Source organism: Salvia splendens, chromosome 17 (genome assembly GCF_004379255.2).
Source record: "Salvia splendens isolate huo1 chromosome 17, SspV2, whole genome shotgun sequence".
Taxonomy (NCBI): Eukaryota; Viridiplantae; Streptophyta; class Magnoliopsida; order Lamiales; family Lamiaceae; genus Salvia; species Salvia splendens.
The window spans coordinates 21,751,208-21,775,515 of NC_056048.1; the positions used below are offsets into that span (position 1 = coordinate 21,751,208).

Genomic DNA, 24,308 nt, shown 5'->3' on the forward strand with positions numbered 1-24,308 from the left:
TACAGACGCAATGACTGTTCTCTCCAAACATATGATGTCGTTAGTCCAATTTGAAGGGGTGTGTGCTCTGTATTTTCTTTTATTGGACATCTTGCACTGTTTACAGACTTGAGCTTCAGATTTAGCTTGGTCTCTGATTCAAACTGCAGCCTCCCATGAATTTATATTGATGCTTCAGCTTCATGGTCAAGAGCGGGACTTTAGAAATTAAAATGAGAGATTAGCAGAAATTCAGTCGCAAGCAAGGAGATCAAGAACTACATCCGCAGACTTCAGATTGTGGCCCCTGCCTATTCCATTATGCAGATCCTATGTTTTTTTCAATTCTTTAGCTTCTTTTTGGGCTAGAAGTAGATGGTCTGATAATTTCCATTAGCAACTAAGACTAGAAATAATTCATTTATGACATGATTATTGAAGTATAACAGAAGATAAACATATGTTCGGATTTGTACTTGGGGGCAGCCTGAACTTTCAGAGTAGTTGTCTTTATCAAGATTATCTGCATATAATTGTGTATGTCAGCTGACATCAATGAAAGGCTGTTCCAAAGAAAAAGAACTGCATACCTCAGTTTTTGTATGCAAAATTGGGACATGACGCCATCATGAAGGCTTGAGCTCAACAGTGGACATGATGAGCACCATAACTACTGAAAATAGAAATGCAACAGTACAAAAATAGCAGAAACTTCTCAAAGATTATAGCGGATCAATAATGTTCTCTGATATTAATAGTTAGCACCAAATCTGCAGAAAATTTCAGACATTGAGTTTCCTATCTGACCCAGGAATTACTCAAATCCCAATTAGGTACTAACCCAGTACTTGAAATTGGCCTAAACGAATTAGGAAACTATAACATGATCTGCTAGAATCCTCTGCCTAAACGAATTACATGCCCATAGTTTGGAACATAAAAACGTCATTCCACAAATATATTATATACATGCAGGCTGCTCCTATGGCAAAGATCTTCTGGCAGGAGAGTATTTTCTTTGAAGCTCTTGGACAACCAGATAGCAGTTTCTCTTGGAGACACTTTTCCTGGACCAAATGGCCTTAACAAAACCCCAAGTTCCTCAATTTTTGCTTCTTGAAATAACCTTGCACTGAACTCAGAGCAAACCTTCCAGTGCTTCAGCTCGTTGTCGGTAAGAAGATATGTCAATTCTGCGGGGTCGTTGGTCTGAGGATGTTCGGCTTGAGGCACCAGCAGTGGCATTATGATCTGAAGACTCACTTCCATCTTGCTTATCCTTGTGTAGTGTAGAGCGAACTCCTTGCCAATTATTGAAGCTCAATCCACCTGATTTATCCACAAACTCAATAGTATATCTATCTTTCATGATAGAACGGTCTCCTTGTGGGTATCTGGAGGAACCGTGTGTGGAGGTTAACGAGCTTCTGTGGATACCTAAGGACTCCTCATAGGACCCTAAAGGAAGTTCAACCATCTTATCGATTCGAGGGGAATTGACAGAAACATCTGGAGACTTGATGCTGCCAATGTTTTCAAGAGGACCAAGACTGGGCACACGATGACATTTATGCGCTGCACCTTTTTCTGGCAATGGAAGAGAGGCTCTACGAGTGGTTGAAACAGGTCTCTTAACCACGCTTATTGATGCTTGAAGCTGAAAATAGCATTTCTTCAGTTTGTTGAGCACATAGAGAGAATTCATAGATCACCCTATACTAATATTGTTCGGATAAAGTAGGGAGAGAGAGAGAATGATTTTTTACAAAAATAAATGAGTTCAAACATATTAAAGTTAAGCGAATGTTTAAAGGTTTAGAGATAAATGGCATCATTTACTGGGAGAAAAAGTGACATGGGGATGCTTACTTACAGTATTATGCAATAAAACAGCTTCCACAATACATGCAAATTATATGAGAAAATTTAGAGTGCAATATCTCGAAAGAACATACTTGCAGTTTTACAAGATAACCAGCTTCCAAGATAAATAAAGCTCAGATAATATTTCCTTACATCTATTAGGACCCGGGGCTGGTTTTGGTCTTTTTTGTTAGGAAATATGGCCAGGACCTGCTATTTCTAGGACATGAGTGAACCGTTCCTGAAAATCTCATATTTAAATCCATATGTATAGATAGTTTGAACTTTCAACCATTTGTCGAACTGGGCTGTACACCTCTGAAGTATTACGCAAACAAACATAATTTTCTACCGTCGTAGACCTTTGTTTCCAACAGCCAAAAACATATACCATAAGTGGAATGGAAGAATTGAAAAAAAGGAATTGTAAAACTATTATATCTTGGGTTAAAAACATAGAACTAGTAGTAATCCAAGGAAACTGTAAAACTGCATGGCAAGATAAAGAGACTAGGAATGTGATGGCAAATTTTTTTTATATTTAGAAGAGAGTTGCTTCAAAACAAGCATCTGAACAAATTATCATGACAGAAGAAACAAGGACTGTATGCATGCAAAAAAGTCAGTTCATTATTCTTTGAGAGCTTTGATTTTCTTTTCAAAGCACTTGAAGCTTTTGTTTCTGTATCTTTCTTTTTTGTTGAGATTTTTGAGGTAACAGTTTTTGTAATGACAGTCCGTTCATGCGTGCTTCCAGAAAATAATTCTTTCGTTCTAGGATGCAGATTGGAAGGATTAGTTGTTTCAGTTATCCTAGTGAAAGAATCATAACTTGGCTCAGCTCCAGATACACTAGGATTTAAAGTCCTGTCATTTCCACATGAGGATCGTCTCTTGCTATATGCTGGAGGTGGACCACGGGAAGACTCTGAAAATCTAATTGACCTAGTGTTATCCTTTTCTCTTTCGGCCCATTCGCTTGGAAAACTGGTGCGCCTGGGGGAATTGAGCTTGAGGTGAACATTGAGAACATAGGGTTGAAGGTGTTGGTGCCTGAGAAGTGCTGCAGCCTGCCATGATTACTATCATGTATTAGTAATGTGAATAGAATAAAAATTATTTTCTAGATGATATGCAAGTGAGGGGCATGCATAATACATTCTTCATTAATAGAAGTCCACAAAACTAAAAAGATTAATGTAGAGCAGATCTTGCAAATGCAGTTGGAAACAATGTTAATACTTTTTCCCCTCACTACCTTATTCCCTTGATAGGTCATAATAGATAGAGAATTAGCTAGAATGTGGATGTGGTTATGGGCAAATATGTTGATGTTTCAACTTGAATAGCTGCAAATAAAATATAGGATATCAACCAACTTAAATAGCTACTTAAGTACTTGTGCAATGAAGAGAGATGTAATCAATGAGTGCAGAGCGTACACTAGGACAAAGTTCTGGATTTCTCCTCAGCATGCTTTCACCAGAGCTCAGCTGTAATACAAGTACCATAATCATAGTAAAGTCAATCAGCTAGTTAAGGCTGAAAAATATTGTCAAATTTTTATCATAATAAACCAATAATAATAACAATCATGCGAGATGATGAAAACTTTTATTTCTCTGTTATTATACTCAATGAGGATTGATTTGCAAAGATTTTTGAGCAGAGAGAGAGAGAGACATGCAGACACGGGAATACATTTAAGAAATAGGAGAACAGAGAGGAACTCACAATGAACCAGAGTATTTGGCGGGCAGTGGAGCAACTATAGACTTGTTTATTTTGTTGATGAGAGCTTGCATATCCTGTCAAAAAATGTGCAGAAAATAAAATACAACTTCAATTTTCAAGAACTTTACTGACCAGAAGTCAACACCAATCATAAAGCATAACAAGCAAACAAGGTCGAGTTGAACCCAAAGTCCTGTTTCTAGAAACATTCCAACAAGATAGTCAGCTAATGATTAGTTAGTGTTAATGGTTATGGTCTAATAAAAGGATGACTTTATCATAAATAAAAGCCGGTAGCAAGAATTCACACTTTAGCAGATAATCGGCTGATTTCTTGTGTCAGAAATAAGATTTCAGGCTGTAGACCCACAGGGTTAATGTTCTTCAGTAGAAGAGTTCAGGGTCAACAAAATAGAGAACATAAAATTCATGGAGTATCATTGAACTTCATGCAGAATAAAGGCAGTCATTCTATTTCCACTAGCAATGAGCAAAACTAAAATTAGTATGGTAAAGAAATTGTGTAGCAGGTATGTGAAAGTTTTGAAGTACTTAACAGCTAGCAACAACCAAAATATTAGTAAAAAATGTTAGGGCTAATGCACAAAGGACATTCAGTACGAAGTTAGCCAACAATCATGTTAAGTCTGCAGCAACTTACAAATTCCTTGAAAGCAGGTTTAAGGGATGTCATCTCATACATGCAGCATCCTGGAAGATATTAAATAGCAGGATACATCAATTTGACACGGACTAGTGCAAAATAGGCTTAACTTAATCCAGTGTATTATATAAAAATTATAATGACACCATGTAGCAGTCAAATACTTCTCTTACCAAGTGACCATATATCTGATTTTGAACCATATGGTATATCTGCAAGTAGCTCAGGGAACATATAGCTGGGAGTACCAACAATCTGAGGAAAGAACAAGGTATGAACAACTCATATGATGATGGGAAAATGATAGAACTGAAGAAAGGCATATCGTAACCATAATGCTCACCGAGGAAGCCAGCTCATCTGAACTTAACATTTTGGCAAGTCCAAACTCACCTGGAACAACCCCATGTAGTTTAGAAATTCCAAATTCAGGAAGAAAATACAAGATGATAGCTTACCAAGACGAATGTCGTGATCTTTTGTCAAAAAATATATTTGAGCACTGCAGAAATTGCGTGAACATTAAAACTGAAATATCATAGGATTTCATAATATTATCATAACTATCAAGGAGGCAGTCTGACAAAACATACCTTGACATCACGATGAAGGATATGGTTCATGCGTAAGTACTCCATTGCTATGAGTAACTGAACAAGCCATATACAGAGCTTCTGTAGAAACGTAAGAAATAAAGTTATTTAAACATGGAGTACTGAAGTGGCTGACTGGGGGAGAAAAAGAAGCATAAGAAAAATAAACTAATCCACTAAAGAAACTACCTCTTCAGGAAGATGGACACCGTTGGCCTTTTTTATGGCTTCTGCCCTACAAATAAAAAATAGGTAGGCAAGGTTAAAGACTTGTCTGTGTTCCCTTTATAAAGAGCATATTAAATGTGGAAAACTGCTTACATATCTCCTCCTTCACAGTAACCTATGACAATGCAGACATAGCAGCCCTGAGATAAGCAACATACGTTTTTAGTTCAATTGAGTTAAAAAACTGGCAGAGAAAAATATTACACATACAAAACTGTTTGAATATATTGACATATGACATTTCTAAATGTGGGATTCCCATCAAAAGTTGACTTCTTTGTGTTCTTTTTCTGGTGGAAGCCCCCAATTCAGTTTCAATAACAGCAATCAGCGGCCAACAGAAGATACCTTGCCAATTAGAATCAGTTGAAGGAAACTACTAGAGGCTTGCCCATAATAGAGATGGCAGAGGTTGTGTATTTAATCGTACTGCTTCTGCTAGGTTGGCTATCGATCAGCAGACTCAATGATTCTAGGTATTTTTCAGTAGTTTGGTGTCCTAAATTATTTTAAGTTGCTTGAGACCTTAGTTGCGAAGTCTAAAGTTTCATCAGCCTTATTTCATTTCTAGTTTGGCAGACTACAGTGGAGTAAAAACAGTAAGAAGCTATAGGTAGATTAAATTAGAAAAAATATTCTAATGGTCCAGCTTGAGGGCCATCAATAAATTCACATAGTGAAGTCCATAAAGATGCGTCAGGCATCACTTTCTTACCTTCTCCACCCATGAATCTTTGTACTCCACTATAAATGGATTTTGCATGCTCGAAATAAGTTCCATCTGCATAGTATCACAAAGCTACATAGGTTAATACAGAGAGTATTTAAAAGTACTGAGATATAATTTAAGCAAGAAGAATTGACCTCCTGATGTGCAGATCGCCGTGTCCTGTTAGTTTGGCGAGCAAGACGAATCTTTTTTAACACGTTCCTTAACATCCAAGCCAAGGTAATTAAGTGAAAAATGATTAGTAAAAAACAAATTCACCATGATAATCTTGCAGTGATGATGCACACATGAAAACAATATAAATGTGATGAAGGCATCTTTATTTAGCTCTCACTTCTTCTTTTCCTGCTTATGCCTCACAAGAAGCGCAGAACCGAAAGCACCCTTGCCAATCTGTTCCAGTATCTCGTACTTGTCCATTGGATATGAAGTTACTTCGTTCTATCAGGCCACCAAGGCAAAAAACTAGACTCCTGTCACAATGAATCAACAATAATAACTGTTGATGCATATAAAAAATCTTCAGTTTGTGTAGAACTGGAACATAAATTACAGGTCAAGGAAAAGGTACCAAAAGATATCAAAGAAGAGAAGTCACATGTTATCCGAACAAAGACCACAACAGCATTATATATGTACAATTTAAACATACTATAATCCGTTCAATACTGAGGGATGCGAACATCAAATCAGGAGGAATCTCGCGGCAAATTTGAATATCGGTTACTAAACATGAAATAAAGGCATTGATGTCATACATTCGAATTACAAATCAACAATTAAGTTTCAGTCCATCCAGTAAAATGCACCATAATCCAAGCCTCGATTCACGCAAAACTAAACCACCGCATTCAAGTTCTGTGAGCAAAAATTCAGATAAGATAAACACCAATAACTAAATTAAAAAAATCAAATTCGGTTTGTAGGGATCAGATCACTTAGGTTCACTAATTACCGGGACCTCTTTTATATGGCAGAGACTGAGATGGCTAATCTCAGAAGTACAAGCCAAGTTACAACACCAAGTATTACAAACAAGAACCAAACAGAGAGTACAAGAATTTACAGAGAACCTGATCTATTACAAGATTATAACCTCTTGCAATAGCACCAGACTCCTCACTGTAATTCACCTGCACACTTACCAAACTCGTTAGTAATAAGAGAAACAGATCCTATCCGGATCTAAACAGAAAAACACTGTAAACAATGAAACTTGGAACACCAAGAACAGGGGATGGCTCAGGTCGCAACAACGACTTCACAACGGCCAGGGACCTCCTCTGCCTTATCCAACAAGTCACAAGAGAGCACCGTTGACAGAATCTAACCCCGAGCTAGGGTTACCCGATTACTACCACAGAATGTCACTCACCACAGCCAAACACTCAGAATCTGTCACGACCGCACTTCCTAAGGATAGGAAGCACGGGGAGTCGCGACTAATGGGGGAATTAAGAAGCGGGGAAGAAGGGGGAAAACAATCAAGACAATGCACCTTAACGATCAAAAGAGGAAATTTCATTATCAAATCAAAGTTTCAAATCCCGAAGGTACATAACGTGAATGACATGGTTTGACAATTCCAAGGAAATAGAAGAAATTCTTAAAACGTAGAGTAGCGGAAGCAATTGAGAGTTAGCTACTACTATGTATGAAGACACAATAGTAACCAGAACGTTATTGATTACAATTCTTGGCTCATTGCTCAACATCCTCCGCCTCCCGACCTCACTCAACCTGCACATAGGGAAAACATATGCAGGGGCTGAGTACTTGATGCACCCAGTGAACTCATGCCCGAAATACATTTATCAATTAAGTTATGTCAAGCCATCATAGAGTGAAACTCGGATTTTACTTTAAAAAGACCGAGAGACACCAAAATCATTCCTTTAAAAGTGTCAGCGCTGACAATCATCATCCCCCATCATGTACCATATCTGAGCTATCATGTGAAACGAGAATGTGGCCACAAACTCGATCACTGGACCGGCCGACCTAGGGGACGACTCACGATCCCTATCAGTGCACTAGTCCGAGTAGGGACTCACTCCCTAGTCAGACCCGAATTCGTTAGCTATAAAAGTCTAGTAGGATATTATCCCAGTAGACAATCAGATAGGCAATTCAAAACTTAAAATACGGCATGACATACTATTTTAAACCACCCTTATTTCACCATAAACATATCATTTCAAAATAAAAGAATTTAAGTAATAAAGCCCACCTCGAAAGCTTAGGATTTCCGAAAAAAGTTCCTCGTTCTGACTTTAGCGTGCGTGCGAACCACCTTTTCAGTAAATACATAAAGTTCACATCAATCTCGGTAACGAAGACATTTTAGAATGCATGCACTCTAATTAAAATCTTTTAATTCATTTTCTCGGTTTTTGTGCATTTTCGATTATTCGGCGGCCGCCCAAGGCGTCGCGTGCGACGCCGGTCGGCCGCTTACGCTCGTTCTTTCCTCCGTTGGCTCCTCGTCTTCTCCGGGACGTCGAAAATAAATTTCCTAAAATTATTTAAACGCATACTTAATTCATCGCAATTATTTCTCCTCGTAAATACTTTTACTTCGCACTTGGGTAGTATTATTCGTGCTTCAAATTATTCCGGTATTTAATTAAATCATTATTCACGATTAAATTATCGGCCCAAAGATTTAATTAGAAGGCCCAAGCCTTAATTATTTCCCCACCTTATATCTCCCATTTAAAGTTTTAAAGCCCAACACAATTTAATTGGAGTTCAACTAACCAAAATATTTCATTTTCGTTTAATAGGCCCATTTAAAAAAACAAAAGGAGAGGCCCAACTTTAATTAAAGAATAGAGCCCAAAAGGAAAAAGATCCAATTATACTCCCATCCTCCACAATCGGTCAACCCCTCTTCTTCTCTCTCTTCTTCTCTTTCTCTCTTCCTCTCTTCCTTTTAAAATTTCCGCCGTTAGACTTGAACATGCGGTCACCGTCGTTGCTCAGCGCCGGTGCCGTCGCCGCTGCTGTCCCGTGTTGCTCGCCGCGACTGCTGCCACCGCCGTGTCGTTGCTGCTGCTGTCGCGGGGAGGCGCCGCCGCTGCTGTCGCAGAGAGGTCCAGCCGCCGGGAGGAGCTGCTGCCGGAGTCGCCGGACAGCGCAGATGCTGTCGCCGGCTCCCTCCCTTCCGCCAGCCGCTGTTTCCGCTGGAGTCGTCGGGAACGCCGCTGCCGGCAGCTTCCTCCTCCCCGAAACCACTCCGAACCCGCCCGGAAACACTCCGAAAAGACCCGCAAGTTGTATTTTTATTATCAAGCTACGTACTTTGGGACTTTCGATTGCATACGACGAGTGTTCGATTAATTTCAATTGTTGGATTGTTTGATTTATGTTAATTGTTGAATTTTCTTGTGGGAGGTTCATGTGTGATGATATGCAATGTATACAATGATCCAAAAAGAAGGGATTATACCTTCCAATAGGTTGGTCTTGGTGGTGAATGAACAAGAATGGTGAAGAATGAACTCCTCCTCCTCTTGCTTTCTCTCGGCTCTCTCTCGGTTCTCTCACTCTCTCTCTTTTTTTTATGTAGTGTAATGTGAGGAGTTAGAGAAGAGCATAAATTGAGAAGTGGTGGTGACTCTTGGTTTGTGGGCATTGATGGTGGAAGATAGAAGGTGAAGGAGTTGGAGAAGATGAAAAGTGGAAAGTCTCCATGGGTGGAGGGGGAAGGAATCGGCCATATGTGTGAGGAAGAAGACAAACATTTTTGGGCTTGTTCCCAATTGTTTGGAAAGAAGAATTGGACTCCCAAATTAAATTAATTGATTTGGGCTCATTAAGTTGCAAGCCCAATTTGTATAATTATTTAGTTGGTCATGGCCCCAAGCCATTTAAAAGAAACATTTGGACTCTACTTTTAATTTGAGAAACCCAAGATAAAACCGTACTTTATATTCTCGCATTTTTTTCGATAATTAAAATTCACGAAGCTTTAATTAATTTCGTTATCTTGTTCTTCACAAAATTAAAGAACGCTTAACGTCACGACTTATATTTGGTGTTGTTCCAAATATAATTTCTTCGATCGTTCCTCGATTTACGCATGTCATCTTCCATAAAAAGTACGGGCGTTACAGAATCTCACCTACACGGTCTCAAGAACACTCAGAACTCACAGATTTGAGACACCAACCGATGAACTTCCCAGAAATCACACAGAGACAAACTTAACCGTTTGAACTCACACAAATCTCCAGATCAACTCAGAGGTTGAGAGATAACACTCGATCCTTACTAAAAAGAAGAGACCGAAGCCATCGGAGAATAAAATCGGCCAGAGTTTCAGATGAAAGAGAGGTTTCTTAGAGAGAAGCAGGAGCAAGAGCTCGTAGAGAGAGAGAGAGAGAGAATAGAGATAAGAATTGAGAGAGTTAAGAGTCACAAGAGTCTCAAATAAACTCAGAGGAAACACACCTCAAATCCGATGGCTCATAGCCTTGATCCGAGTGGAGGTGATAGGTGGCAGCCATCGGGGTTCCTCTTCATTAAGTAATGGGCCAAGACAGAATGGGCTCATTACATTGAGAATGGACCATCAATTAAAACAGCCCAGCCGAATTAATTCCAAGCCCAAATGGTTAGTCCACCATTCCACATACTCTACCTTGGACTACCTTTGGTAAAAGAGGAGAGCTGTGGTCATCGTGTTGCTTCATCACAGCCTACAAGGTTAGAATCAAGACACCAAAGAGACAAAGCTCATTAGTCTAGAACTAACCAGGTTGCCTAACAAGACACCAAAGAGACACAGCTCATTAGTCGAGTAGGTCTTTGTCTTGCCTTGAGATTTCAGTAGACCAAGGTCTAGAGAATCAACAACGTCTTCCCTCGGGGACATGCACATGCACATGCTAACCATAATCAAAACGCAATCTTTTAGTACAAGTAAGCAGTTTATCAGCAGGTAGGCACTTTGTTCCCATATCAGCGGGATTTTTATCAGTATGCACCTTATGCAACATAATTTCTTGTTTTTCAACTATATCTCTAATGAAATGGAACCTAACATCTATATGCTTATTTCTATCATGAAAAACAGGATTTTTGCACAATTGGATAGCAGACTGACTGTCAGAATACAAAGCAGGAACAGATTTTAAGAATTTAAGTTCAGAAAGAACTCCCTTTAACCGAATTGCTTCCTTCATAGCCTCTGTGATGGCTATATATTCTGACTATGTAGTGGAGAGGGCTAGTATGTGCTGCAGTTGAGACTTCCAACTTATACAGGAACCACAAACAGTAGACACATAAGAAGTAGTAGACTTCCTCTTGTCCCTATCATTTGCATAATTGGAATCAACAAAACCACATAGATTTACACCATCATCACTTTTCATAAAACACAGACCATACTTGGAAGTATGTTTCAGATATCTTAAAAGCCATTTCAAGGCTTCCCAGTGCACAGTTCCAGGGTTTGACATATATCTACTTAGACAATAAACAGTATAAGCAATATCTGGCCTAGTGCTGACCATTAAGTACATCACAGAACCTATGACATTGGCATAAGGAACCTTTTTCATAGCATTGATATCAGACTCAGACTTTGGACACAAATCCTTACTCAACAGAAAATGAGCAGCTAAAGGCACAGAAGCAGTTTTAGCAGCAGACATGTTAAACTTATGCAGGATTTTATGCACATATGACTCTTGATGAAGCACAAGTACAGAATCCTTTATGTTCCTATGGATATTAATACCCAAAATCTTTTGTGCATCACCAAGTTCCTTCATATCAAAGTTATCACATAAAGCAGTTTGCACAGACTTGATGGACTTGAGGTAGGGTCCCATTATCAACATATCATCAACATATAGCAGTAAGAACACAAGAACTTTATCAAGAATTTTCACATACAGGCAAGCATCAAATGTACTTCTAACAAACCCAAGCTTTTGCATGCATGAATTAAACTTGATATTCCATTGTCTGGAAGATTGCTTCAAGCCATACAAGGCGGTCTTTAACAGGCAAACATGATTGGGATACTTAGGATCTACAAATCCCTCAGGCTGTTTCATATAGATAGGCTTATCTAAATCACCATGCAGGAAAACAGTTTTTACATCCATTTGTTTAAGTTCCCAATCAAAGTGAGCACACAAAGCAAGCATAAACCTAACAGTAGTAAATTTAACCACATGAGCAAATATTTCAGTATAATCTACCCCCTCTTATTGAGTAAACCCTTTGGCCACAAGTCTGGCTTTATACCTAAGTCCCTTTACCTCATTCTTTATTTTATACAACCATCTACAATCCACAACAGAGGCACCAACAGGTAAGGGAACAAGTAACCAGGTACAGTTCACTTTCAAAGACAACATCTCATCTTCCATTGCTTTTTGCCATTCATTCCAAAACTTAGATTTAAGAGCCTGTTTAAAAGACTGAGGCTCATCACCATCAGATTCATACACATTAAAAGCTAAAGATATCAAGTTAACCAAACCAGTGTACCTATTAGGTTCATTAATGTGTCTCCTGACTCTATCTCTAGACAGGAGGTAATTACTCAAGTCTGGACCAGGGTTAACCACTTGGTCATCAAGTAAAGCTGGTTCAGGTTTAGGGTCAGGCTCAGGTTCAGGGTCAGGGGTGATAGGATTTGGAATCCAAAATTTCTCCACCTCACTTGGAGTATCCTCATATATCTCCACATCAGTGAGATTATCAGTGGACTCCACCTCACTGGGAGGCTCATTGCCCACCCTTAGAGGAGTGGGATCAGGGGCAGGTCTAAGACAGGGAAATTCATCTTCATTGAAGATCATCTCTGCTTATAATGACCCTGAAACCAGGCTCACTTCTATTCCAAATCCTATAACCCTTGACACCCTCAGGGTATCCAAGAAATACACCTTTCTTGGATCTAGGTTCTAACTTGTCAGTTTTGGTATGAACAAAGGCACTACAGCCAAACACCCTTAAATGAGACAAAGAAATTTTTCTACCAGTGAAAATAGATTCAAGACACTTTCCCTTTAAGGGAACAGATGGAGACCTATTTACAAGGTAGGTTGAGGTCAGAAGGGCTTCACCCCAAAATTTTTTAGACATGCCACTCTTTGACAAGAGACATCTAACTTTCTCTAGGAGGGTTCTATTCATCCTCTCAGCAACTCCATTTTGCTGAGGGGTATAGGGGGTGGTCTTGTGTCTCTTAATTCCAAACTGAGTACACCATGTCCATTTGGGAATTACAAAACTCAAGACCATTGTCTGTCCTCATTACTTTAATAGACTTTCCAGTTTGATTTTCAATGAGAATTTTCCATGCAGAAAACTTTTCACTGACCTCAGACTTATTCTTCATTAAAAAACACCAAACTTTTCTTGAAAAATCATCAATTATGGACAGGAAATAGACTGACCCAAAATGAGTTGAAACAGAGGCTGGACCCCACACATCCATATGCAGGTATTCTAACACACTGTGGCTGATGTTTTCAGTAACAGGTGTAGGGAAAGACACCCTATGTTGTTTGCTCAAAACACAAGTGTTACAAAAAGGAAGGTTATTTTGGAAATCATTTTCAGAAAGCAACTCATTTTTCTTCAAAATATTTAGACCTTTTTCACTCATATGACCAAGTCTATTATGCCACAACATGGATTTATTAACCCTAGCTAGGCTTGAGACATTATTCATACAGGCCACAGATTGAGCAGAACACACATAGAGATTGCACATTTTTACAGCTTTAAATAAGCACATAGCACCCTTACATATCTTCCTGACTCGCTGCCCCCACTTACCCTCTAGCCCATCAAGCTCCAAGCAAGTGCAGGAAAGCAAATTGTAACACAGATCAGACACATATCTCACAATGTTCAAGTTTAGCACATAGCCATTGCTGAATTTTAAACACATAGTACCAATGCCAATAATTTGACACTTCTTGTCATTTGCCATAGAGACAAAAGTATTTTCTACAGGTTTAAAATCAGAGAACACAGATGTGAAAGGAGATATGTGATAAGTGCATCCAGAGTCAATCAACCAATCATTTTGAGAAAAGGAGCAGCCCAGGGAAGAGTTCACAGACAGAATATCATTAGTCATGAAGCAAACACCTTAGGGTCATTATTCTTAGCTAGGTTAGCAATAGAATGCAGATTATTATTACCATCTTTCTGCTTCTTAGGGTTAGGACACTCTTTCTTGTAGTGGCCTACCTCTCCACAGTTGAAACACTTTCTATTAGCCTTAGGATTCCTACTATTAGACCTAGATCTTCCCTTTCATTTTCTCTTTCCCTGATCAGTGGATTTATTGTTATCATTTCCCCCTCTGATTTGGGATCTACCCCTAACATGCAGGGCTTTAGACTGAGCAGATTTAAAGGCATTATGTTCCTTAATATCAATTTCCTTAGGTTTTAAAGAACTGATGATCAAGTCAAGAGAAGCACTATCCCTACCATACTTTATAGCAGCCTTAACATCATTATAAGAGTCAGGGATAGCATTCATCAAAGCAATACTAGTATATTCATCAATAGTTTTGTCACCAGATCTTTTGATGTCCTGAACAAGTTTCTGGAAAATATCAATGTTGTCATCAATGTCCTTGGAAAGATCCAGTTTAAATTTGAAAAGTTTTTCAAGCAAATACATTCTGGAGGACATTGAAGTTTCAATATACAGAGTATCAAGTTTTTGCCAAAGCTCAGAAGCAGATTCAATAGATCCAACTTTTCTAATCACAGAATCAGAAAGATTTAAAATGATAGTTGACCTGGCCAATTCATTCATCTCATCAACTTTATCAGCAGGTTCAGTATCAGGAAGAATTCCCTCTACTGCCTTGAACACTTTTTGCTGAATTAAAATATATTTTATTTTCTGTTTCCAGATAGTAAAATCATTTTTTCCATTAAAGGGTATAATACCAACTGGTTGAGTCATCTTTAGTTGAGTCACTTTAGGAAAAATTTGTACACAGATAACAGTACCAGCTATACAGAAAACACAGCAAACCACCTTACTGTCACAGAAGGTGGAATTAAACACACAGCACTTTGAGAGTCCACTTAAAGTACTTAACACATATATGTAGGGATTTCTCATATAGAGAACACAGAAACAAGGCACATACATACACAGGACATCAAAACTCCACACAATTTCAAAGAAATGGTTCCAGAAACCTCACAGAACAGGTCCAGACAGAGTTCCTTCCTATCTGTCACGTGTACCCCGACAGGAGGATTTCCCAGTTCGCAATCACCCAATGTATGGGGGCGCAGGGGGTCACTCAAGGCGGTTACTGGCACAGGGTGGATAGGTAATTCACTCAAGACACAGAATTAGGCTCTGGAAACACAAATACAATCACAGAGCAGTCAACGGAAGCAAATTAAGCAGAATTGCATCAAGAAACATATCACAAGTCAAGAGCACATAGTCATAGACCACGGCCAGTGGTAACTACCAGAAACAACTGCCCAAGCCTAGACTAGAAAGCTGAAAAAGTTTTAGAGTGTAAGCCAATTTACCAGAGCGGATACCCTTCGTTAAGGAGTAACCGTCTTACCTCTGGGCCTATACCGGAGGCCGAGCTTTACTCTGACGAGTCCACCTCCTTAGTTTTAGCGACCCGGCGTGCCCAAGTGATCCCCCCGTGTCTCTGATACCACTGTAGGGATAAGATCACTTAGGTTCACTAATTACCGGGACCTCTTTTATATGGCAGAGACTGAGATGGCTAATCTCAGAAGTACAGGCCAAGTTACAACACCAAGTATTACAAACAAGAACCAAACAGAGAGTACAAGAATTTACAGAGAACCTGATCTATTACAAGATTATAACCTCTTGCAATAGCACCGGACTCCTCACTGTAATTCACCTGCACACTTACCAAACTCGTTAGTAATAAGAGGAACAGATCCTATCCGGATCTAAACAGAAAAACACTGTAAACAATGAAACTTGGAACACCAAGAACAGGGGATGGCTCAGGTCGCAACAACAACTTCACAAGGGCCAGGGACCTCCTCTGCCTTATCCAACAAGTCACAAGAGAGCACCGTGGACAGAATCTAACCCCGAGCTAGGGTTACCCGATTACTACCACAGAATGTCACTCACCACAGCCAAACACTCAGAATCTCACCTACACGGTCTCAAGAACACTCAGAACTCACAGATCTTAGACACCAACCGATGAACTTCCCAGAAATCACACAGAGACAAACTCAACCGTTTGAACTCACACAAATCTCCAGATCAACTCAGAGGTCGAGAGATAACACTCGATCCTTACTAAAAAGAAGAGACCGAAGCCATCGGAGAAGAAAATCGGCCAGAGTTTCAGATGAAAGAGAGGTTTCTTAGAGAGAAGCTGGAGCAAGAGCTCGTAGAGAGAGAGATAATAGAGATAAGAATTGAGAGAGTTAAGAGTCACAAGAGTCTCAAATAAACTCAGAGGAAACACACCTCAAATCCGACGGCTCATAGCCTTGATCCGAGTGGAGGTGACATGTGGCAGCCATCGGGGTCCCTCTTCATTAAGTAATGGGCCAAGACAGAATGTGCTCATTACACTGAGAATGGGCCATCAATTAAAACGGCCCAGTCGAATTAATTCCAAGCCCAAATGGTTAGTCCACCATTCCACACGGTTCGCATTTGACTGTCAATATCAACAGATTCATTCATAGATTTCAGCAGCCAAAAAGCAAAAGGCGCGAAATAAAACAACAATTAGAGTGAAAAGAGCAAAATAGCGGAGAAGCTAAAGAGAGACACCTGAAATGCGTGCTTCTTCGAAGGTAGAGGAAGAGAAATGCAGGAAGGTAGTACTCCAACATCAGCTAAAGTAAAACGACGGCACAGGAATTAGGAGCTGATTTCCCTCTACCTTCTTCCACATCACAGATTCAGAGTGCAGCAGCACACTCTTCACTGATTTCTGTTTCCTGTTTCCAAGTCCAACAACACACGCACTGTAGAGAGAGAATATAATGTATTATCAAAAGGCGACCTTTAATAGTGATTTACCTTAGAAGCAGACAAAATGTAGAGATGGAGAATACATTCACATTAGACCATCCACTACGCTGTTCCCCCACTGTTCCTTAACCATTCCTTAAACTACTATTTACAGGCCCCACTATACTATTTTACTCCATTTTTTAACTAAGGAACGGAACTTGCAACCCTCCGTTTCTTATCCGTTCCTTAACCGTTCCTTAAATTACTATTCATTCAATTTCATTTTTTATTTTATTTCCAACCTAATTCAATTAAAACTAACACACTTCATTACATAAAATAAACTTACAACATAAAATTCGTAAAAAAATATAATTTAATAATTTCCTAAAAAATAAAAGTACACAGTTTAATAATTTCATCCCCCAAAGTTTGCTCAAATGTGCTCAATTAGATCCTCTTGGACTTGGGTGTGGGCGCTAGAGTCGCGTGTCCTTGCACGAATAGATAACCGTTCTTGTATAGACGGATGCGCTCCACTTCGAGGCGGACTACTTGCGGTTGAGCTTCCGGGGGATTCGGGGTCGAACCAATTTCCCGCCTCGGGTCCTTCGTCTTGGACAATCATGTTGTGCAAGATTATGCACGTATACATGATGTCGACCATGCTCTCCATGAACCACGTACGACCCGGGGCTTTGGTGATGTTGAAGCGCGCTTGGAGAACCCCGAACGCCCTCTCCACATCCTTGCGAGCAGCCTCCTGCTTCTGCGCAAAAAGAGTCTGCTTTGGGTTCGCAGGCCTGCTGCACGTCTTCACGAAGGTTGGCCACTTCGGGTAGATGCCGTCGGTGAGATAGTACCCTATTTTATAAAGCCGGTTGTTGGCGACGAAGTTTATGGCCGGCGCTTTACCATCCAAAACTTAAGTTAAGAGGTCGGATTGGTGGAGCACGTTTACGTCGTTGTTCGACCCGGGGACCCCGAAGTACGCGTGCCAGATCCAAAGCCGGTAGTCGGCAACGACCTCGAGTATAACGGTTGGGTGGGTGCCTTTGTGGCCGCTCGTGTAGGACCCTCTCCACGCCACCGGGAAATTCTTCCATTGTCAGTGCATGGAATCGACGCTGCCGAGCATCCCGGGAATCCGTGCACTGTTTCATGAAGGTCGAGCAGGAACTGACAATCGGTCGTGCTTGGCCTCCAGAGAAATTCGTTGATGAAGGCTGCCCTGACGCCTTTGCAGAATTTGAGCAAGCACAGTCGCCCAGTGGTGTCTCCGATGTGGAGGTATTCGTCGAACATGTCGGCCGTTTGTCCAGTCGCAAGCTGGCGGATTGCTGCAGTACATTTCTGCAGCGTCGTATGGCTGGGACGGCCGACCGTGTCGAACCCTTCCTGGAAGAACTCTTCCCGGGCTGCCAAAGTATTCGCCATGTGGAGAAATAGTGGTTTCCCCATGCGGAAACGGCGACGGAAGTACGTATCTCCCCAAACCGGGTTATCGCAGAAGTAGTCGCGTACTAACCTTGCGGCGACTTCCTCCCGGTTATGATGGATGCACGTACGGGACCATCGTTGGGGCGGTGCGGCTTCTTCCGCCTCCCGTCGTTGATCTTCTTCAAGTGATTGTTGCATTATTTGACGCATTTGTTCAAAAGGATCCATTAGTTTGATTAAATTTGGGAGAAGAAAAACAAGGTTGATTTCAGATGAAAATTGGGGTGGAAATAGAGAGGATTTGAGAGTAATAGATGTGTGTTTGTGAGTGAAATGAGTATGAAATAGGAGTATTTATAGAGTAAACAAATTTTAAAAATAAAAAAAATTAAAAAATGGATAAAAAAACGGTAACATTACCGTTGCAAAAAAAATTTAAATTAAATTCGATTTTTTTAAAAAAATGAATTATTGCGTCACCGTGATGAAACCCACTCGCAGGGCAGCGAGTGGGCGTCACGCATGCGCTGGGAGCTCGCCACGTCGCCTCGGCGCGTGGCGAGAAGTGTCATGCCGCGTCTCGCGGCGACAACTCGCGGCACGCCATGGGGACGACACGGGTATCCACAACGCGTGTCTCCGCGGTTTCGTTCCGCAGACACAGAACGCGGCACCGCAGAGACACGCGTTGTGGATGCCCTTAAAAGTCAACATGTGACTTCGTTTTTGGTGATGGAAGTTACCACATCTCACGATCCTAGCAATATTCATTTAATTAATTGTTGTTAGACTCTTAAAAAATTGACGACTCTATCCAAAATTGATTAAATTCAAATCCTTTTATTCGTTCAGGATGTAATAATTCAAAAGATAAAGTTTTAGACCAAAATCATAAAATTAGTCATATGTTTAGGACCACAAATGACTTTTAATCTTTTTTTATCTATAATCTCTATATTTCTCTTTTCTAGGTAAGGCGTTTATCTTTCTCTATATTCATTAATTAATTATTTATATTAGATTAGAAAATAATATTGGTTCCATTTATCACTAGTAAATATCGATATATAAATTAAAAAGACCTTTTTCACTAGATGCAATGGGACTCTTGATTGAGATGAGATCTAATAAGTATCTTTACTACAAGTGAAAAAATATTAGCACATTTATCACTAGTAAATATCGATATATAAATTAAAAAGATCTTTTTCACTAGATGCAATGGGGCTTTTTGATTGAGATGAGATCATAATAAGTATCTTTACTACAAGTGAAAAAATATTAGCACGTGCACATCCCATAATATAGGTATTTCCTAAAGCCTTAAGCTCAACAACTTTTAATAGCTCAACATCCCCATATTTGAGATTTTTCAATAAAACAAATCAGCTATATTTTTCTTTTGATCTTAGCTCAAAAATTTTTTTTCACCTTGGCTTTTTCGTTTTGGGAATGTTGCCTTCTTTTTATTTTTCTGTAAAAAGACAATCTTTCACATTGTATCTCAAGTGCAAAACTGAAAAAGAAGGCCAACAAGCAAATACTTAAAAAAAACTGCAACGAAACTAGCTAGGCTTATGGCTCAAATTGGCTAACTACAGGTATAAGTTTTAAGTCCTAATGCCCATCTCTTTTTTATGCACCAACATGAACAAAAATTGCAACAAGTCAAAGCTCTAATTCAGTCAGTCAACCTATGACTTTTTAATTAATTTTTCGAAACAGAAATTGTACTCTTTCCTTAGTGTAAGAAATCAGATACCATTGAACACTACTCTTACTTTAATCGACGTGTGGAAATCTTAGTTCTCCGACGGTTAGTAAGCAACAACTAAGTTATACTCGGTCCATCCACCATTAAGAGTCTCAGCTTACCATTTTAGTTCGTCCGCCATTAGAAATCCCGGTATACTTTTACTAAAAGTGGTAGGTAGACTCCACTTTCCACTAACTCATTTCACTCACATTCTATTATAGAACTATATATATATAAATGAGTTTCACATTTTACTATCTTTTCCAACCCACTTTCCCTTGTGTAGTGTCGCGGGAATGGAACGTTCGCAATGCACCCCCTAGTCCTGTTACTTCGGGATATAACGGATCATCGGTGTTGCGGATGTAGCGACAGTGAAAATGTATCATACTCCCCCCGTCCAGCAATAGGAGTCCCGTTTTTCCATTTTCGGACGTCCGGGAATAGGAGTCCCGGTTCTACTTACTATATTTGGACAATCAAATTACCCTCCCCCTTCTCACTTATTTACATCTCTACCATAAAAAAACACCCCCACCTCCACCCGTCTAACTTATTCTCTCAGTCTCATTCTAACACTCACTCTATCACTCTCTCTCTCTCTCTCTCTCTCTCGCTCTAGCTCTCAACCCCTCGGAACCTTAATTTACAGTCGCCGCCGCCTCTGACAAAAGGCCTCCCAACCGCCGCCTCCTCTTCATCCCCACTCTCTCTTAAATGGATCTCAGCCCCTCTAAAACCCCAAGCCCCATCTATGGAGTAAATTCGAACGGAAACCCTATTCAACTGCCACCTTGGCCTCGTCCGAATCCGACGCCGGAGTGGACCTTCGACACCTCGAAGGGGTCGATCCTGACTCCTATTGCAACCCATCTTTCTCCTATCCCCACATACTCATGGGAGGCGTGTGATTTGATGTCCACCGTGGTTCCTGAAACTCCGATGGTCGAAGGCTCTTCGTGGACCGATTCCCAGCCCTCTATGTTCCTTGAAACCCTAGATCTGGAAGATATTTCGTGGATGGTGACTGATTCCACCATTGTTCCTGAAACTCCAGATACCCTGCTCGATTCTGAGCTTATTGTCCCTGACACGCCGGGTTATGAAAGCCCTGACTCCACTGTGGTCCCTGAAACTCCGATGGTCAAGAGGCGGAAGCATCCTGTTGAGGAAGAGGAGTGGTTCAAGGAGTTCCTCGTGATGCTCTTGCCCGGCATGGCAGATTTTCTCTAAAATTGTGAGTTGTGTAAGAATCACCCCCTATCTAGGGTTTGGAGATTCTTGCTTGCTCTGTATTTAGGGATTTCCGAGGGGTTATTTTTAATTGTGATTTAGCCACCCCATTTTGGGGTAGAAGGTTTAATCTACTGCTATATGATGAAATTTGTGATGTTTGGCCATTATGTTGCTGGAATTTGTTGTTGATTGTATTATTTGGTCATGCTAATGTACTGTGGTGATTGTGTTTTGATTAAGCCACCCTCAATTTGGATTAGGAGGTTTAATCTACTGCTATATGATGAAATTTTTTTATGTTTGGTCGATTATGTGCTGGAATTTGTTGTTGTTTGTATTATTTGGTCATGCTAATGTACTGTGGTGATTGTGTTTTGATTAAGCCACCCCCAATTTGGGTTAGGAGGTTTAATCTACTGCTGGTTGGTGATGTTGGTTGCTGCTGTACTGATGGAGTTTATTTGTGGTGCTTATTTAATGTGTAATAGTCACCCCTTTATCTGGTTTGAGGCTTTTAACACTACCTTATGCTGAAATTTTTCTGAGGTGCTTTCATGTTGGTGTATTGTTGATATAATTACTGGAATTTGTTGTTGGTTGTTGCTGTGTTGATGGGGTTTGTTTGTGATGCTTATTTTATGTGAATAGTCACCCATTTTTCTAGTTTGAAGGCTTCTGACACTGTCCTATGCTGAAATTTTTCTGAGGTGCTTTCATGATGGTGTATTGTTGATATACTTGCTGGTTGGTGTTGTAGGTTGCTGTTGTGCTGATGGGGTTTGTTTGTGGTGCTAATTTTATGTGTAATAGCTACCCCTTTTTCTGGTTTGGAGGCTTTTGACACTGCCCCATGCTGAAATTTTTCTAAGGTACTTTTATGATGGTGCATTGTTGATATACTTGCTGGTTGGTGTTGTTGGTTGCTGCTGTGCTGATGGGGTTTGTTTTTGGTGCTTATTTTATGTGTAATAGCCACCCTTTTTAAGGTTTGGAGGCTTTTGTCCCTGCCCGATGATAAAATTTTTCTAAGGGTCTTATATCATTCTCCTGAATATGTGCATTACAATATGTTTGCACTATTTCTATACACCAAAAAAATAAAAACATCAGACCCTAACCCAAAAAATAATAGGGGATGTCCAACACATCAAAAAGATCAGACCACCCTATTCCATATAAACTATGGCCAGACCAACACACCAAAAAGATCAGACCACCCTATTCCATAAACACTATTGGCCGACCTAGAAGCCAAATGCATTTGACAGAGGGCCAATATCATACATTGACCCATCATTGTTCTCTGACATTTGTAAGTATTCCAGCACTTCTCTCACAACATTCTCCTCCACTTCCAGCACATTGGGGAGTCCCACAGTTATTTCTAGTCTATCCTTGTTTATGTGTGGGACTTTGTAGCCATTTCCACCTCTGCACTGTAGGATTTCAGTGAGGCAAGCTTGCAAGCTTAGGAAAACTCTGTTGAGAGTTTGTGGTGACAGCTCTGCAAAAGAGTTACACGCATTCCCCACAAGTTCATCCACACTCTTGCATGGTTTCTCATGTTGTAGTGACTGAATTTCTCTGAAAAAGCCTAGGTCTAAAATGTTAGTGTCAGGGAAATTAAGTGGTTGACAAATCAGATGGATTTTAAATTCATCTGAATTGGCAATAGCCTGAAAATCTGGATCCATGGCAGTTATGTGTGGTGTTGCATTGTCTTACTGAATGTAAATGTCTTTACTTGCCCAAACAAGCCACTTGGCCTTTATTGCAGGTATGATCTGGCATAAAGAAGAATAACATAGCTACATGATGATCTTTATTGAGTTTTTAAGATCTGACAGAATGAAAAAAGTTGCATACCTTGTGGATAAGGCAGTCCCTCATCACTGCCTTTGTGACTGAATTGATTGCATTGGTTTCCATAGTCCCTCTAGGCCTGTTCTTTGACTTCCTCTGTGCTGCAAGTACTTCAGTGAAGGGTATATTCCCAACTTACCATCATAAGTTCCCTGCCCATCCATACCAAATTGTGGTCTACTCACAGCACACATAAACATCACTTTGGTGATGTATCTCTTGGATTTGCATGACCTATATAGCTCATCCTTATCTTGCAAGAGGTAGTATCTGTTTGATGCCTTGGTCATATAGAACCACTTTTCATCTATATGCACTACATTGTGCATGATGTGATATTGAACTTTACCTTGAGTAATTTGTGGCTGAAGTTAACTAAGACTCCATCTAACCCTTGTTAGCTTTTTCATATCAATAAGTGCAGGGTTGATTGCATTTGTATGTGGCTGTAGTTTATTTTGCTTCACCCACTCACGTAGTGTGCTCTTGCTCACATTCAATTTTGCTGCCATTTTTCTAAGTGAAGATCTTTCAAGAGTAGATAAGTTTCTGACCTTTTCTTCATCTAGTGTTAATCCGTCAACCTAATGGTAGCATCTAATCTTTCCTTCCATGATTGCAAGTTATCCCCTTTGCATCTGCTCCTTGGCTGCCTTCCATAGTCTGTACATTGTCTTCCTACTGATGCTAAATGTGTCTGCTGCCTCCATTACAACCCCTCTTGCGAGCACTTCATCACGACTGTGCTTGAGTAGGAATTGCACCACATTGTTCTTGATGTTGCTGCTCAAGTATAAGACCTCTGTCCATTTTCCATCCCTATGATGAAATTTTTCTGATGGATTTAAATCTACATAGGTGTTGGGAGTTTTTTTGGGAGATTTTTAAATTTGGGGTTGGTAGGAGGTGTCTTAAATGAATGTAGGTGAAGTATTTATAGCAGATTTGAACCCATCTTGATGAATTACTAATGGAAGGCATTTTGTATGTGTTGAGGGTTCTTTTAAATTTCAGTTTTTAATTTATGTTAATGAATATTTTGAAAACAGGAAATTAAATATGTCATTATGATTAAAGACATTAAAACGTTATGCAACCTCAAAAGGAAAAAAAAATTGGCAGCTTCTTTTCCGTGCAAGATGAAGCCAAAAAGTTTAACACAATTGAGGTGGGTCCCAAATTCCACTATCACCCACCATTTATTACACGCTCCAAAACTTTCTTAAAATC

At 40.0% G+C, this 24,308-nt stretch overlaps 1 long non-coding RNA gene and 1 pseudogene across 1 annotated transcript; one reads left to right on the forward strand and one right to left on the reverse strand.

The window, feature by feature from the left end:
• Window positions 1–344: 344 nt before the first annotated feature.
• Window positions 345–6,899, reverse strand: LOC121774469 (annotated as a pseudogene).
• Window positions 6,900–9,129: 2,230 nt separating this feature from the next.
• LOC121774102 lies at window positions 9,130–9,702 on the forward strand. The gene is made up of 2 exons (XR_006044920.1): window positions 9,130–9,282; window positions 9,363–9,702. It is a non-coding gene; the product is annotated as an uncharacterized LOC121774102 (long non-coding RNA).
• The last annotated feature ends 14,606 nt before the right edge of the window (window positions 9,703–24,308 follow it).